The following is a 16,185-nucleotide window of genomic DNA, read 5'->3' as shown; positions in this document are numbered from 1 at the left end:
TACGAGATGAAATTTTTTTTAAAATGTTGCTTTAAGATAAACTTGTTCATGTTTTATAAAGCAATATAACTTTAGATGGTATGCAACTTAAAATAGGCTAATAATTTTGTTCAATATTTTATAAAGTTATATAACACATGTCCGATACCACCATATTTAGTTTCATCAGTGTTTATTATAACCAATACTATTATTATGACTTTTATTATTGTCATTGTAACTATTATATTTTTAAGCATTAAATGTTGTTTATGTAACATCTACATTGATTTTTTAGAAAATAAAACTGAAAAAAGTCAAATTTGGCGTTTCATTTAAAAAAAAGCAATTAAATACAAGTCTTTTCATGGCACACAGGCGTTGCAGTTGGGTATGAATACGTGTGTTAACAACTGTACTACTTTCAATTTTAAAAGAAATCCTGCTAATACGTTTTCTGTGTATCAAATTATAACCACTATAAAATGTTTTTACTCAATGCTTCATAGCATTATGAGTATGCTTTGAGTATTCTTCTAAACCCATGAGAATTAGGGTAAAAAAAGGGCTGAAAACACGTTGTTTAATATAATACGCATGTAGTCATAAGTTAAGCAGAATACAACTCAAACATTAAAAAGTTTATTACGTAGATTAGTATTTTATTACATTATATTATAGCAAAAAATTCAAAATACGTTCAACACTCAATCAATCAAATGGTAAACCATTTAAAATAAATATCATGATGTATCGGAGAATAAATTAAATGCATGCATTTTTTGTCGTTAGTTTATTTTTGTTATTTTGTTCCGATTCAAAATAATAACTAGATGATTTCATTAGACAGTAATACCCGCACTAAGTGTTTGCCCCTAAATAACACTAGTAAAATTACCAAAAATACACCTCGGACTCCAATGCCCTTACAGACTTGTAATTACTCGAACCCATAATTGCTCTAACCCGTAAGGTAACATTATTTTGGGGGAAAATATTATATTTATACTTTATTGTTTATTTCAATAGGAAGTACTAGTATGCATCGGAATATGCAGGTGTCGTGCACCACCTTAAAGCTGTTATTTTCCTCATAAAATAGTGCAAGGGGTTTCGAAGAATAGGTCATAAAAATACATGCATGTTACAAATAACTGATCTTTGTCTGAAGTTATGTACACAATAATTTAACACAGATCTACAGGTCTCAATTGCGGATACTTGTTTTACCCAGCTCTTCGATTATATGGGTTTCAGGTGGTATACATACATGTATGTGTTTTTCATGTGCAGAAAAGGTTTTGAAGAACAGGTCATAAAAAAATGCATGTTACAAATAACTGATCGTTGTCTGAAGTTATGTACACAACACAGGTCTACAGGTCTCAATTGCTGGTACTAGTTTTACCCAGCTCTTCGATTTGATGTACATACCTGTATGTGCTTTTCAAATGAAGAAAAGGATTAGTTAACATGCATAAACATTTCTTTTGTGGTGATCAGCTAAAGGGATTCATATTGTGCTCTAATTGGATTATCATTATGATGTTGACCAATGTAGGTTAGCATAATACATGTATAGTGAGTTTTATAGTAGCACAATATTATGAGACACCGGTATGTACATAAGTATTACTTTCACTCTCTAAATAAGTGATCTCCCTTAGCTAGCATACTGTATCATCATCTTTTAATATTTGTATTACATGTATAAGTAAGTGTAGAGACTTATCATTTTTATATGAGTTATAATAGGAAAGAAGGGGTTTTTCTTTCTTAATGTATTATAATGCATCAAATACAATGTAGGCCATGACCCTATGGGATTGTTCTGACCCCATGAAACAGGAAAATACAAAATATCTTCTTATGTCATTATGATGCATCAAATGCTGTAAAGTACATGACCCCCAGGTGTTGTCTTTAACCCCCCCCCCCCCCCTTATGAAATAGGAAATGATGATACACTGTATATTTTGATAACTTTTGAGATCCTCATCCCTAAACCATATAATTTTATTCTTGCTCTTTGTGTCATTGCATATCAAATTGTATATAGGTTATGCCCTGTTGGAGACACCCTGACATTCTAGAACTAGAAATAATAATGTATTTTATCTTATTCATTTGCAGTGTTTGATCCATGCGGGTAATTCCTAGCCGATGAAACTGCTTTGTTTAGGAGACTTAACAACTGCCCCAAATAGGTGTATACACATGCAAAAAACATTTTGTTTATAAATCTCAAAAATGAAATTAAGCAATTTCAAATTTCAAAGGGGGGGGGCGACAGTTTAAATTTGAGTTTGTTTGGGGGTGCGGGTTCCAAGTCATATATTTGACAATTTTTTGATGTAATTTAAGATAAGTAAGCCATACTACAAAAGGGTGTGGGGTCTTACATTGAACCTTATGGGAAGAATCGTAGATTCTATTGAAAACGGACAAAGATAATAATATAGAGTTTTCATAATCATATATTGACTGTTACTGGCAATATATAAGGTTTATTAGATCTGACCACTGGGGTCATCCCAACCCCCCAGGAATTGGAAATTACCATATATCTCAGAAACTGTTATAATCATGACCCCTAAACCATATATATTATATTCTTGTTCCTTATATCAAGGGGCATCAAATGTTATGCAGGTCATGGGCCCCGGGGGTGGTCCTGATCCCCCTCGAACAGCAAGTCCCTTAATATCTTCAAAACAGTTGAGATCCCCACCCTTAAACCAAATATATTCTTGTTCCTTGTGTCGAGGAGCATCAAACGGTATGCAGGTCATGGGCCCCGGGGGTGGTTGTGACCCTCCTCGAACAGGAAGTGCACAAATATCTCAAAAACGGTTGAGATACCCACCCCTTAACCATATATATTCTTGATCCTTTAAGGTATAGGGCATCAAACGGTATGAAGGTCATGGGCCCCGGGGGTGGTTGTGACCCTCCTCGAACAGGAAGTGCACAAATATCTCAAAAACGGTTGAGATACCCACCCCTTAACCATATATATTCTTGATCTTTTAAGGTATAGGGCATCAAACGGTATGAAGGTCATGGGCCCCGGGGGTGGTTGTGACCCTCCTCGAACAGGAAGTGCACAAATATCTAAAAAAACGGTTGAGATCCCCACCCCTTAACCATATATATTCTTGATCCTTTAAGGTATAGGGCATCAAATGGTATGTAGGTAATGGGCCTCAGGGTTAAATTTAATTTTTCAAGACCGTAATGCACTATAGAACAGTTCCTATCATATATCCCAAGATATGATGTGTCTATCCATTTAATCATAAGAGGAGTTCTAGGATCTATGTGTTTTTTTTGGAGTGATAAACGTCAATTTTCTGCTACTATTTGACTCCCTAGACAAAATTTGAATTTTTAAAACCTTACTACACATCTATAGAACAGTCCCTATCATATCCCAAGATATTATGTGTCTATCCATTAAATCATAAGAGGAGTTCTTGGATCTATGGGGTTTTTTTTGGAGTGATAAACGTCAATTTTTTGCTACTATTTGAATCCCTGGATGAAATTTAAATTTTTAAAACCTTACTACACATCTATAGAACAGTCCCAATTATATCCCAAGGGTTGACGTAGCTACTCCAAAAGTTGTAAGAGGAGTTCTGGGAACCATACTTTTTTTGCAAAAAAACGTCATTTTTTGTTGCCCACTGATCCTTGTAAGAAAAAAAAATTCTGGAACCTGATCACACTTCCATATGACACCCCCAATCATATTCTAGAAGATCATTTGTCTACTTCCAAAATAAAATGACGTTTTTGAAACCAGTTTTTTTGCAAAAAAAACGTCATTTTTCAGCCATTAAATGACCCCTAGGACAAAATTGAAAATTCCGAAACCTTATTGCGCATCTATTGGATACCCTAAAACAGATTCCAAGAGGTTATTTGTCTACTGTTAAAAATGTAGAAGGAGTTCGAGGAAGAAGGTTTTTTTGTGAAAAAACGTCATTTTTTACCAAATATTTGACTCCCAGGACCTCCAGAGAATTTTTGAAACCTTTTTACAAAACAACATGACACCCCAAATCAAACTCCAAGAGTTCAGTTTGCTGGTTTATAAGATGTAAGAGCAGTTTGAGAAAGTAAAACGTGACAGACGGACGGACGGACGGACAGACGGACAGACGGACGGACGGACGGAACAGGGTAACAACAATATACCCGAACTTTCTTTAGAAAGTGCGGGTATAAAAATGTCACCCAACAATAATTGAGATCGAAATCCACATTATAATTTTTGTGCGAATACAATTCAACATTATTATAATCATTATAATTATTTTTGGAACAATAGCTCTGCTTCAATCTTTACAATTATAATTTCGCAGACAGCGAATCTGCAAGATAATTATTTGGACGCTTGAAAAACAAACGCTTTAACAACGAAGATCTTGCAATTATAATTTTGCAGACGGATCTGCTAGATTATAATTTGGACGCTTGAAATACAAACGCTTTTACAAAGAAGACCATCAAACAAAGACGTCATTTATACAAAGTGAAAGTAATACGGTAAATGTAAACAGATAGTGAAAGACTAAGATAAACATGTCTATATGCGTGGCTTAATGGTCATAAGCATTATACTATAGTAACTAAAATGTCACTGGTTCTAAACCCCACATCGGCCACTTAATGCTGTGTGTTTTCGGCTATGACAAGACATTTTATCGATATATATTTATTTATCTCATTCCTCCTAACTGAAATTGAAAGCTGGGAGTTGAACCTGTGATGGACTGGTATTCTAATGACTCTTCCCTGCTTTACACCACGAAAGCTGGAATAAGCACCAGCCTTCTGTCATTGGCTTGGAGAAGGATTAAAAAAAACAACACGATTGATTGACAGAATGCATTGTAAACTAACTGTTTACTGTAGGTTGTATGTTAGTGTTTAATCTATCAGTTTTATTTAAAGCAGTCCAAAAAGAAGTATTCTTTATGATTATATGTGTATGTGAGTGTACCCTTTCCATACATAAGGTATAATGCATCAAAATATGTGGGGACTGGAGAAAGATATGAACAGCGGATATTGGTCACAATAGTATAGAGCTGACTACAGTTGTGGGGGTCCAGGGTTTAATTCCCAGTCCTGCATATGTTTTCATTATACATTTTATTATATGCTCTTTCCCCCTTTCTTATGTAAGCCTTCCGTCTTACAGGATCCTATTGAGGGTCAGCTCAAACTTATAGATGACAAGTCCAGTATTTCTTTCTCTTCGGTTTTATTAAGCGTGATCGTATAGTTACAATTACATCAGCTAATAGCAGCCCAAATCAGGAGTCTGCACAATCTCATTCATATGGGTATATATAAGGTTTTACTTATGATGGACAGTTTTGACTAGTTCGGCCCATATACGACGATCATGAGTGAACATTTAGTGTTCAAAATTAAGATTAATATTTTATTTCTAAATAAAGTAACAAAACCGTCAAAACTGTCAATCAAAGAGTCTGGATGCAGGATGTGAGTCTCCGAGCCCTGGGTCTCGGAGTCCCCCACCTAGTATGAGGCATCACTTACTCACAATACGTTCATTCATATACGGCATAAAAGGTTACAAAGGTTAATATATAGAATACACAATACATGACTCAATATAGAGTACTAGAGCTATCGTTGCAGACACAGAATCGCCAAATATGTCACATGTTGTTAAGCTCTCAATTTGGATATTATTATGCCCGTATTATGCACCTGGTTTCATAACATCATTTAGGAATACTACGCATTGCTACAAGAGTCACAGAGTTCATTCTGTCAATTATCATTAACACCATTCAGTGCGCAGCATCTAGGTACACATAAATATCATAGTGACCATTATGTAATACTAGCAATTCAAGGTCATAGCATGGCTATCTGTTTACACTTACTACAATATAAACAAAATCCACTTATTTGGAGTCACCCTCTTTCTCATCATTAAAATTGTACTTCATACAAGTATGTGTTATCTAACATATTTAGAACATAACTCACTCTTTTATAAGTTCATCAGAAGTTCTGCACTAAGCAATTGTCATCACTCAACAGAGTATTTAGCGACTGCTGAATGGACCAAAAAGCGGAATATGTTTTGATTAGTATATTGCAATGTGTGTGGATATATCTGTTACTTCAAACAAAATTCAAAGGTACGTTTACACGAATTTAACATGGATGTGCAAGGGAAATACAGAGAGAAGTGTGAACGCATGGCAAAATCTTTCTCACATCTCATCATCCCATCAGTAAAGCTATGCCCTAAAACAACTCTTCTTCCAAGGCTTGTTATTGTGCAATTCAGTAGACCTCTTTAATCACCATAAACATATATAGTACTCAAGGTTGCCTGCTAGTTAGTGTGAAAATAAACTCAATGTATATCTTGTATGAGTAAAACATGTCTTCAACATATGTATATGTGTTCATTTATACGTAATATGTGTTCATTTTCTTTCAAAGCAATTTTTAACAAGGATACCGGTACATGTATTTTTCATTTAAGGTGCCTCGGTACACTTTGAAATATTTTTTTCAAAAAATTACTTGATTATGATAGATAGATAGATAGATAGATAGATAGATTAGATTAGATTATTAGTATAAAGTCATATAGGGGGATGTGCAATTTTGGATAAATAACTGTATTTTCTAAACTTTAATTCAGTAAATGTGAACAAAAGGCCCAAGTGGATTTGCACTAATGATCTGCGGTTCACAAGCCCGATACTTAGCAATGATGATACATGTAGGAGGGTTGTTAGAAAAATTCGCGGACAAGTTCGATTGCGAGCGGACTATTCGATGGATAACAGCAAAACTTTTTATATTTAATCGTGACGTATTTTCAAAGAAATATGTAAAGATTTGTTGATATCAACTGCACCTTAAAAAATATATAGATTAATTATTTTCATAAGATATGCCTCACGGAGCATGTCAGTTTTTTTAATGTTTTATATATTGTACGCATTTACTTAACACAGAAATGTACAATTTAAGCGCCTAAAAATAAACGATATTTCATATGAGATCAAAATATTTTGTGAAGGTCATTTTGTGAAAGTTTCAATTAAACTGAAGAATTTCTGGCTGTTTTATCATCATTAAATGTTGTGTGCGCGCAGAAAAATATCCGATGGAGACCAAAAAGTTTTCAGATGCTGCTATTTTTATAGGACAGAGGTTTACAATTGAAACCACAATTGGAATTGAAGGTTTGAAAATGGAAATACTGATATCTTGAGCGAGCTATTTGACAACCCCACCGCCAATACAGCCCAGATCTTGAAAATACATGTATGGATTTCGCTTTATTTTCTTATCTGAAGTCGAAACTGCGTGGACAGAGATTTTTGGACCTAATTGATCTACAATATGACAAAAAAGACATTATATAAAATTTGACAAATACATGTAATGGCGTAAACATGCGTTTTATAAATGGGTTAATGGCATGAAAAGTGTGTAAACTAAGAGGTGTTTTTGAAAAAGAGTGACAGATTAAATTGACTTTCAGTTGTTTAACGTCACCTGATGTCGTGGAAATATAAAATGGTGCTCCGTAAATCCAATTCAGGCGAAATAAAAAATCGCTATATCTTTTGAAAACAACTTCAAAATCATATGATTTTTGGCATACTCATTTTCAATTAGTTGTCATTGAATAAAACATACGTCTTCCTACAAAGTACACAGTAATTTCGCTGTAAATCACTTTGTCCGCGAACTTTTCTAACAACCCTCGTACATGTACAACCAGTTCGTTTGACCGCCTGCTCACCATTTCAATAACCTAATATTTCCTATATAAAACCCAGTTAGATAGATTAAGCCTAGGTGTAGTGAGGTACCTTAATTGAGCAAAATATATAATTTTAAATTTAATTTGACACTTTAACTTCACTGTGCACACTTTTCCTTGATATCAACTTTAAATTAGTAAATATCTAATTAAAAAGGCGGCTCGATGGTAAAAATAATTAACCATCAGATCTATCTAAAATTTTGAGATATGATTTGTTTACCTATAAACTATTATTAGTTAAAGAAAATACCCATAAACTTTTACTTTTACATTTGGGTATATTCTTATCTTTTCATATAGAGCTCTCCTTCTAAAGACCAGTACCGTATAACAATGGCCACGACCATCGAGCCCTCTTGATGCATATAAAAAGAACTTCAAAAACTTGTTATCAAGTGTTTATTGCCTTTTGAATCAGGATGATTAATATAATGATACATTTCATTTCATTTCTCTCTTTCTTGGTTCTAAAATGAAACATAAAAGTATTATTTAATTCCTTATTAATTAAGTATAGAATTTATATAAAATGACCAATATATAAATAGTGCCTGTTTGGGAGGGTAACAGTTGAAATTGACACCCCGAGAAAACCATTGTCAACCGACGCGAAGCGGAGGTTGACAATGGTTTTCGAGGGGTGTCAATTTCAACTGTTATCCTCCCAAACAGGCACTATTTATTTTGTTATACTGAATGTCTTTTTTAAAAATTTTAAGAAAATTTTACTGCTTTCATATAGGAATAACGTGAATTCTACAGCGAACCGTACGCGCATAATTTTCGCGCATGTAACATTTTTTAATGTTACCCGTTGCCAAGTGCGTTGCTAACGCTGAGGGTAATAGTAAATATTATTAACTGCGTCTTAACCAATCAGATTTCAGTATATAACATGAAAGTATAACAATACATTTTACTAACCTCCTGTTAGTCAGCACTGTGTTTAATTCTTCTTTCTTTCTTGTCCCAGATGTTTTGTCTGGTGTACTCTTTAATCTATCAACAGAAAAAACAAAAATAAAGTTCATGAAGCTGTAGATTTACACATTGCACATTACAAATACACATGTACTAAATTCTAAAGTTAGGATATTTTATGGAATAAATATATAATTCAAAACAAAACTGTAATGTTTACATGAGACCCAGGAGCAACATCACTTAGCTGAGCAACAAAAGGAATGACCGATCTTTATTAGTAGAGTAGAACTTGTGTATAAAAGATCTTAATTATTCATTTTTTTCTCCACATATTCTTATGTTTAAGCATTGAACCCCATTTCTTGTGTCAGAATTTGAGAAGATATTTTTCAAAAATAATTTCTGTTTTTATTAGAGCCCCATCCTACCCTAGGGGTGCATAATTGGGACAGATATGAATCCCCATTACCCGAAAATGCTTTCGCAAAAGTTTTATTTTTTCTGGATAAATGGTCTCAGTGAAGAATAGTTTTTTAACTAGATGTGTCATAACGCCACAAATGCCTCCACATGCAACCAAAATTTCAAATGTCAAAGAACTATATATGATATGAGTTAAATTTGGTCTCAATGATTCGCCATTTTTTAAAGTGTTTCGGGTACAATAAAATGTTATGTTATTTTTTAGAAGAGTTTATGTAAACTATATTTTTCACCTATATATTTGATTTATTTGAAGTGACGCTATTTCTATAATTCAATCTCAATCAGTCAAAAATCGAAATTTTACTTATCTTTTTATGAATGGGTAATATAGAGCGCATGCTTGAACAAGGAATATCTCTAATTAAAATAGTTTGCTTGTTCAAGCATGCGCTCTTTGTTTTCTGAATGAAAAAGTGCTTGAAAACAAGGTGTTTAATGCTAAAAATACAAAATGGCGGGAAAAAGTTGTCTTTACGATGTCATATTTTTAAATTATGGGCAGTTGAATCAAAATTAACATGATATGTAAAAACATCACATAAGAAATGTACAAAGACATGTACAAAGAAAACAAAGATTTACAGAAAAATGATGGATGTTCATTTTAGGGGGCCATTTTAGGCCCATATCATATATGATAGTCATTTAGTATAACATTTGTTTGATTGCAGATTAAGTAATAATTCCCTGAAATTTACTCCTTTTGTAAGTTCAAGAGGCGGCATAACTCTGTCAAAAATCATCCGACTGGAAATAAGTTCAAACTTGACCTGTATTTTCTAATGAATTACCCTTATATGAAATATCAACTTAACGTATATTTCACTTCAAAAGTTAAAACAATATAAGCTGTATTTTTAAGAATTTTATTTTGTTGCAAAAACCTGCTAGTATGATCAGTCTGCCTGTAACGTAAACTTTTAGATAAATAAGATTTGAAAAAAATCATTAATTTTTGTCAAGAGAAAGATTTCACCTAAGGAATATATAGCAGATGAATTTTTGTACAGGACGACAATAATTCAATTTTGCTCCGATTAAGGCTTCCTAATGGCTTTTCCCACAAAAACAGAGCTGACAGAAATTTTGAAACCATAATATTTTTTGTCATTTTAGTACAAAATAACATTTTCTTCAAAAATAAAATGCGACATTAAAATTGCAGCTCATATTGTTTTAAGGAACTAAGAATTTCCCATTTTTCTAAATTCCAGAGGCATAAGTGTCAAAATCATCAGACTGGAACTAAATTCAAATTTGATTTGTAGATTTGTATATGACATACATATGAAATATCATTTTTATTAATGTGTCCCTTCAAAAGTTAGAGGGAGAAAACTGAGAATTTCTCATTTTTTCAAAGTTCAAGAGGCACAACGTTTCACTCTGACAAAAATTATCGGACTGGAACCAAATTCATTAGACATAACCATATATCAAATCTGAGTTGAATTATGCATCGGTTGTTGAGATAATGATCGGAAAGTAAATGATGACAGAAAGACGGAATGATGGAACTGTGTAAAACTATATACTCCGGCCATTTCATGGCGCGGGCATAAAAATGTCAGGAAATTTTCAATCATTCAAAAATATCTCCCCTTGAAAGATAGGATGGTCCTTCGTTTCAATAAACTTGAATACTCCTTCACTTAAGAATGCTTTGTGCAAAGTTTAGTTTGAAATATGAAAAGTTTATAGACACACTGACACACAGACAAACTGATATACGGTGGACAAAAAATGATCAGAAAAGCTCCCTTGAGCATTCAGATCAGGTTAGCTATTATGCTTTAGTGAATTGATGATGTTCATATTCCAGGTAAAACTTTATGCTACATGATTTCTTCACACACTCTTCATTATAAAAAGACAAAAGTAAAAAACAACTACATTTCAATCTTTTCTGTCTAAAATATCATTCTTGAACAAATAATGTCTTGTTAAAAACCAGTAACCCATCAATGAAGAGTTGATCAGATAAAATGAAGCAGGTTCATTACAGACAGGACACGTCCATGTCTACATTTTCTCATTCTCAACTGTGATCAGTTCAGTGGGGCAATCAAAGCACTGGATGTGGAAACAGGTTCTGGTTGGTGTGGATGTAAGCTGTAATAAATAAATGTAACAACCTTCATTCATATATATATATATATATATATATATATATATATATATATATATATATATATATATATATATATATATATATATATATATATATATATATATATATATATATATGAGGATATGTATATATATAATATGACATACTCATCTTAAGTCAGCAGTCATGCCAGTTCAGTGGTGGAAGGTACAGTTGGGAAGTGCTTTCAGAAAGGTTTTATTCACTGGATGACGACGGCACTTAAACCCCTGTCACACCGGAGCTGCATCCTCACGGCGATCCCGCTGCGTCCTTAAATAATGAAACTAATAATGTAAATAGTAAAACGCCAAGTTAAACGCAGTAGAGTCTCCTACAGCGCCGTAACAACGCAACAGTATCTTCGTCCGTCGCGGAGGAATCGCCTTGAACATTTTAGAACGCCATGCGACGGCGCGCACTTTGAACATGCACAAAGTACGCGCCGTGGCTCTGCATTTTGATAAACGCGCCGTAGAAACTTAGTGAGGTCGCCGTGACAGCGCCGTAAGATCTCCAACAGCGCAACGAGAGCTCCGTCGGCGCGCTCAAGGAACGTAGCTAATCGCAGTGTAGACGCAGTGATAAATCAATTGCCCTTGCACGGAGTCCTTTGGGATCTCACTGCGTCTCTATCGCACTCTCACTGTGTTCTCACTGTGCATCCACAGCGTTTGAACAAGTTGTTTATCATTTGGCTGCGTTCACACAGCGACCCCAAAGATCTGTTGCTGCGTTCATCGAGCACTCGTGAAGTTTATACCGCGCTCCCACGGTGTTTTTAGTGCGTTGTCATCAAGACCACGAAAACTCGAACAATGGCTGTTGTGCAATAGCAAGCGATGTAATAATTATCAAGCTAGATGTACATGACTATGTAAAAAGTAGCATTTGCTAATATTCCAAGACCTATCAATGGACGTAGATGGAGTTCATGCCATTTAATTCTGATGGTTTCACATCTTTTCTCTGTTTTCTAACAACTAATATAAACGGATCTTTTTGTAGACCTGACTACTAAGAGTTTTCACAATTGTTTAGAAGTAATTATGTTTCATTTACAATATACCTTTTTATAAAAACAAAAGAATTCTTTTTATCATTTATTTACAGGCAGTTAATTCTTGCTTGTTTCCCATACAATTATACAAATTAATATCAACCTACCTAGAAGAAAAGAACGTCTTGTGCACGCAGTCAGCGCGCAGAGCACGCCGTGGAGGCGCGGTAAAAACTCCTAGCACGCTATGAGCGCTCGGTGGAGACTCAGCGAGAGCGCAGTTAATCGCCGAGTAGAACACCATGGATACGCAGTTACACGCCCTGGGAGCTCCGTAAGAACGCCTCGGTCGCCGTCAGGACGCCGTGACATCTCCACTTGTAAAACTTTAAAATAAAACTGTACATTTTTTCTGAATTTCTGCTGACTGGTTGTAGTAAAATTCAAAGAACAAAAAGCCTGCTTATAGAATGGTTGCAGTAAAAGACACACAACTGAAAACTTGACAAAATGTAATAAATTGTGTCAGCTTTGAGGAGAATAAAAGCTAAGGACTTCAATATGTTTATCTCAGAGAATTATATACTGTAAACCAACTTTTATAAGCATGTAAGAAATTTTTATGAGGTTTGCGAGAGCCTCACTGTCGCAACAATTTCTTGCCGTGGACCAGCATTTGCCATGTAGTTGTAATAATAAAATGTGGATAAGGCTTGATCGCGAAATTTTAATCCACTCTTTGATGAGAATTATAACGTCACAATAATTTTTCCGGTAATTCACCTTTTACACCTACAACAACAGAACATTTCAATTATTAGCAGAGGATATGAGGTTAAGCGACGATCCATAAGTTGTTTTTCTCCTAGGTAACGATGGTAACGTAGTATTGAAAATAAAACACATGTAACAGGTGGTGACAAGTCAAGTCTCAATAGGGACTACCGTGCCAGCGTTTTAACCACTGAGCTACTGTATTGAGACTCAATATGACAAGTCAAATCTCAACTGGGACTACCGTGCCAGCGATTCAACCACTGAGCTACTGTATTGAGACCAAATATATTGACTGACAGTCACACACACATATGAAATTATTTCCATGCAAATGTATTGTCAAGTTATACTCTATAATGTTGTGGTTATTGTAAAACACACAAAAACATCCTCAATTCGGGGGGGGGGGGGGGGCTTATGACAATAATGTAAAATTGGTATATTGCTTCAATTCTACAGGTTCGTTGGGACGTAATTTCGTGTATTCTCGAATTCTTACAAAAGTGATCTGACATTATAGTCCTTATTTATTTATACGTGGAGGATGTTAATTCGTGGGTGAGCGGTGCCCATGAATTCCACGAAAATTGAGCGACCACAAAATCTAATGATTCCACAGTATGTTGGTCGGTTAGAGTCAGACGAATCTCGGATTAATTGTATATATGTAAATTAAAGGTAAAAATTAAACACTTATCCGATCTACAAAATCCTTATCTGAGTGTGTGTGTGTTGAAGGGGGGGGGGGGGTGTTGGGAAGGGTGTAATACCTAACATTTGTGTTATAAAGGTACTTTGTTACTGTGATGAAGTTGAATTCAGTTGATTTCATTTTTGTATTTTGTTTGTATATAGTTGTAATTTTGGACCAAGTTGTGTTCCATATTTGTTAATCGAGAGTGTTCGGTATTAGGGCTATTTTTAGTATAACCGGTTTGGTGAGTTAGAGCCGTGGCTGCTTGTGAAGTGTGCGGCCACGTTGTTGAATTCGTCCTCCAGTTTGTTAATTTTGACGAATTCCAGAAGTAAGTCTGGTAGCCATAAATTACTGTTAATCTGATTGGGGATTTGATTTTCTCCAGCCGGTAAGTTTTTGTATATATTTTGTCAGTTTCATGTTATATTCACGGGATGTGGTCTTTGTTATATTCCTTGTATGAATGAGTATGTTTATAGGTTTCAGAATAGGTAATTATTGTTTCAGTGCAGGGATAGTTGTATCGTTGGGGCCGGTGGGTCGGTGGTGCAACGTCAGTTGGGGGCTTGCTTAGTGTGGCGTATGTGGGGCAGGACTAGGACCGAGAGTCAATAACGGAGCAGAGCGTGACGCAAGTGGGACGCACGGGAGCTCGTGTTTGATGGACGTTTGTGGTTAGGAGGCCCTGTGTGGATAGCTTTCCAGTGAGAGACCTTCGAGTCCGGGACTGGAGACAGGACGTTCTGTTTATGTGTTTTGTGTGCTATGGAGGCCCAGTGGTGACTATTTTAGGGTAGCTGCTGTTGCAGTAAATTGAAGCCAAACTTTCAATTCTTTTAATGATTAAATAATTTATCAGATTACCCAGTTATAAAAGTTGATTGTTTAATTACAGATAACATTCCAATTTACTTTTTCTGTGAAATTACATATAACAGTGTTGGTAATTATGATTTGTTGGTTTAGTTTTTTACATACTGTTATAGCTATATTTAGCCAGCGTTTAAAGCATTTATTTGTTTCATATATATATACTGACAATTGAATGTGTTGAAAATTAATTCACTGTTGTTTCATTGTCAGTGTTGATTGATTAACTTTTTAAAGTTATATTTTCTTTCTTAGTGAGAGAGTGAGGGTGTGTGTTTGTGAGTGTGAGTCTCTTCATATTCTATTATTTTAATTTGTTTTGTTGATAAATAAATTCATTTTGTTTTGTTTATTTTACTGTTTGTCGTTTTCGCTACCAACCCCCACAAAATCCAAAAAGAACTTCATTACAGTTACTCTACCCCACAATTTTTGCCTCCTTCCAAAACAGGCAGTTTTCTGGTAGTGAGTTGGTTTTTAGTTGTTGTACTGTTGTAAAATAAGAAATATATCTGCTCAGACAAAATGTGGGGTAGTCCACAAACGACCTTTGTGCCTTATAGATTAGAGACAATCAAATAACACTTTAAAAGAAACGTACCTTGCAGAATGACAATCATTCCTGACAGTCTAATCTCCTATATGATGAAGTAAAGCGAAAGTTAATTTGCACATACACAATTGTAACATCTTCGTTGTAAAAAGCGTTTGTATTTCAAGCGTCCAAATCATAATCTAGCAGATCGGTCTGCAAAATTTTATTCGCAAGATCTTCGTTGTTAATAAAGCATTTGTTTTTCAAGCGTCCAAATAATTATCTTGCAGATTCGATGTCTGCGAAATTATAATTGTAAAGGTTGAAGCAGAGTAATTGTTCCTACCAACAATCATTATAATGTTTCGCTGGCTACGATTATAATAATATTGACTTGTATTCGCACAACAATTATATGTGGATTTCGGTCACAATTATTGTTGGGTTACATTTTTATTATATTGAACCAGAACACAATTATAATGATTTGATGAAAAAAAAAATAATTATGTTGGTATTTTTTATTTTTCACAAAGTTAAGATTATGTATTTATTTAATAGTCCAAGTTTGGTGAAATTATTATTTTGGTTAATTATATAGGAACATATAATAATTATGTGGGGGTACCCTATGGCGTTCCATATAAAACAATACAATTTTCTAAGCTTACCCAAACCAATAAACTGCATATTAACAACACATATCAAATATTCTCAAAATTCGTACCGTCTTTAATTATTAAATAGTAAATATGAAATACTTTAATTCATCGAGCTCCAAATATCGATTAATCTCGTTTGAACGTTAACCTATAGCTAGCTGTGGATTTTTCAATAATAAATAACAATGAAACGTCTCGCTCCGCTAAACATGAATATGTTGTTGTACCACATTGCAATCGAAATGTCAAATCAATACCAG

General features: G+C 34.4%; 1 long non-coding RNA gene across 1 annotated transcript; it reads right to left on the bottom strand.

The window, feature by feature from the left end:
* Nucleotides 1-8,209: 8,209 nt before the first annotated feature.
* LOC136274414 (uncharacterized) lies at nt 8,210-13,566 on the bottom strand. The gene is made up of 4 exons (XR_010712731.1): nt 11,513-13,566; nt 11,194-11,347; nt 8,750-8,824; nt 8,210-8,292 (listed from the first exon to the last, which is right to left on the bottom strand). It is a non-coding gene; the product is annotated as an uncharacterized lncRNA (long non-coding RNA).
* Between the last annotated feature and the right edge of the window lie 2,619 nt (nt 13,567-16,185).

Source organism: Magallana gigas, chromosome 4, assembly GCF_963853765.1.
Source record: "Magallana gigas chromosome 4, xbMagGiga1.1, whole genome shotgun sequence".
NCBI lineage: Eukaryota > Metazoa > Mollusca > Bivalvia > Ostreida > Ostreidae > Magallana > Magallana gigas.
Note: the sequence above shows the minus strand (reverse complement) of the source record. Positions and strands in the feature narration are given on the sequence as shown.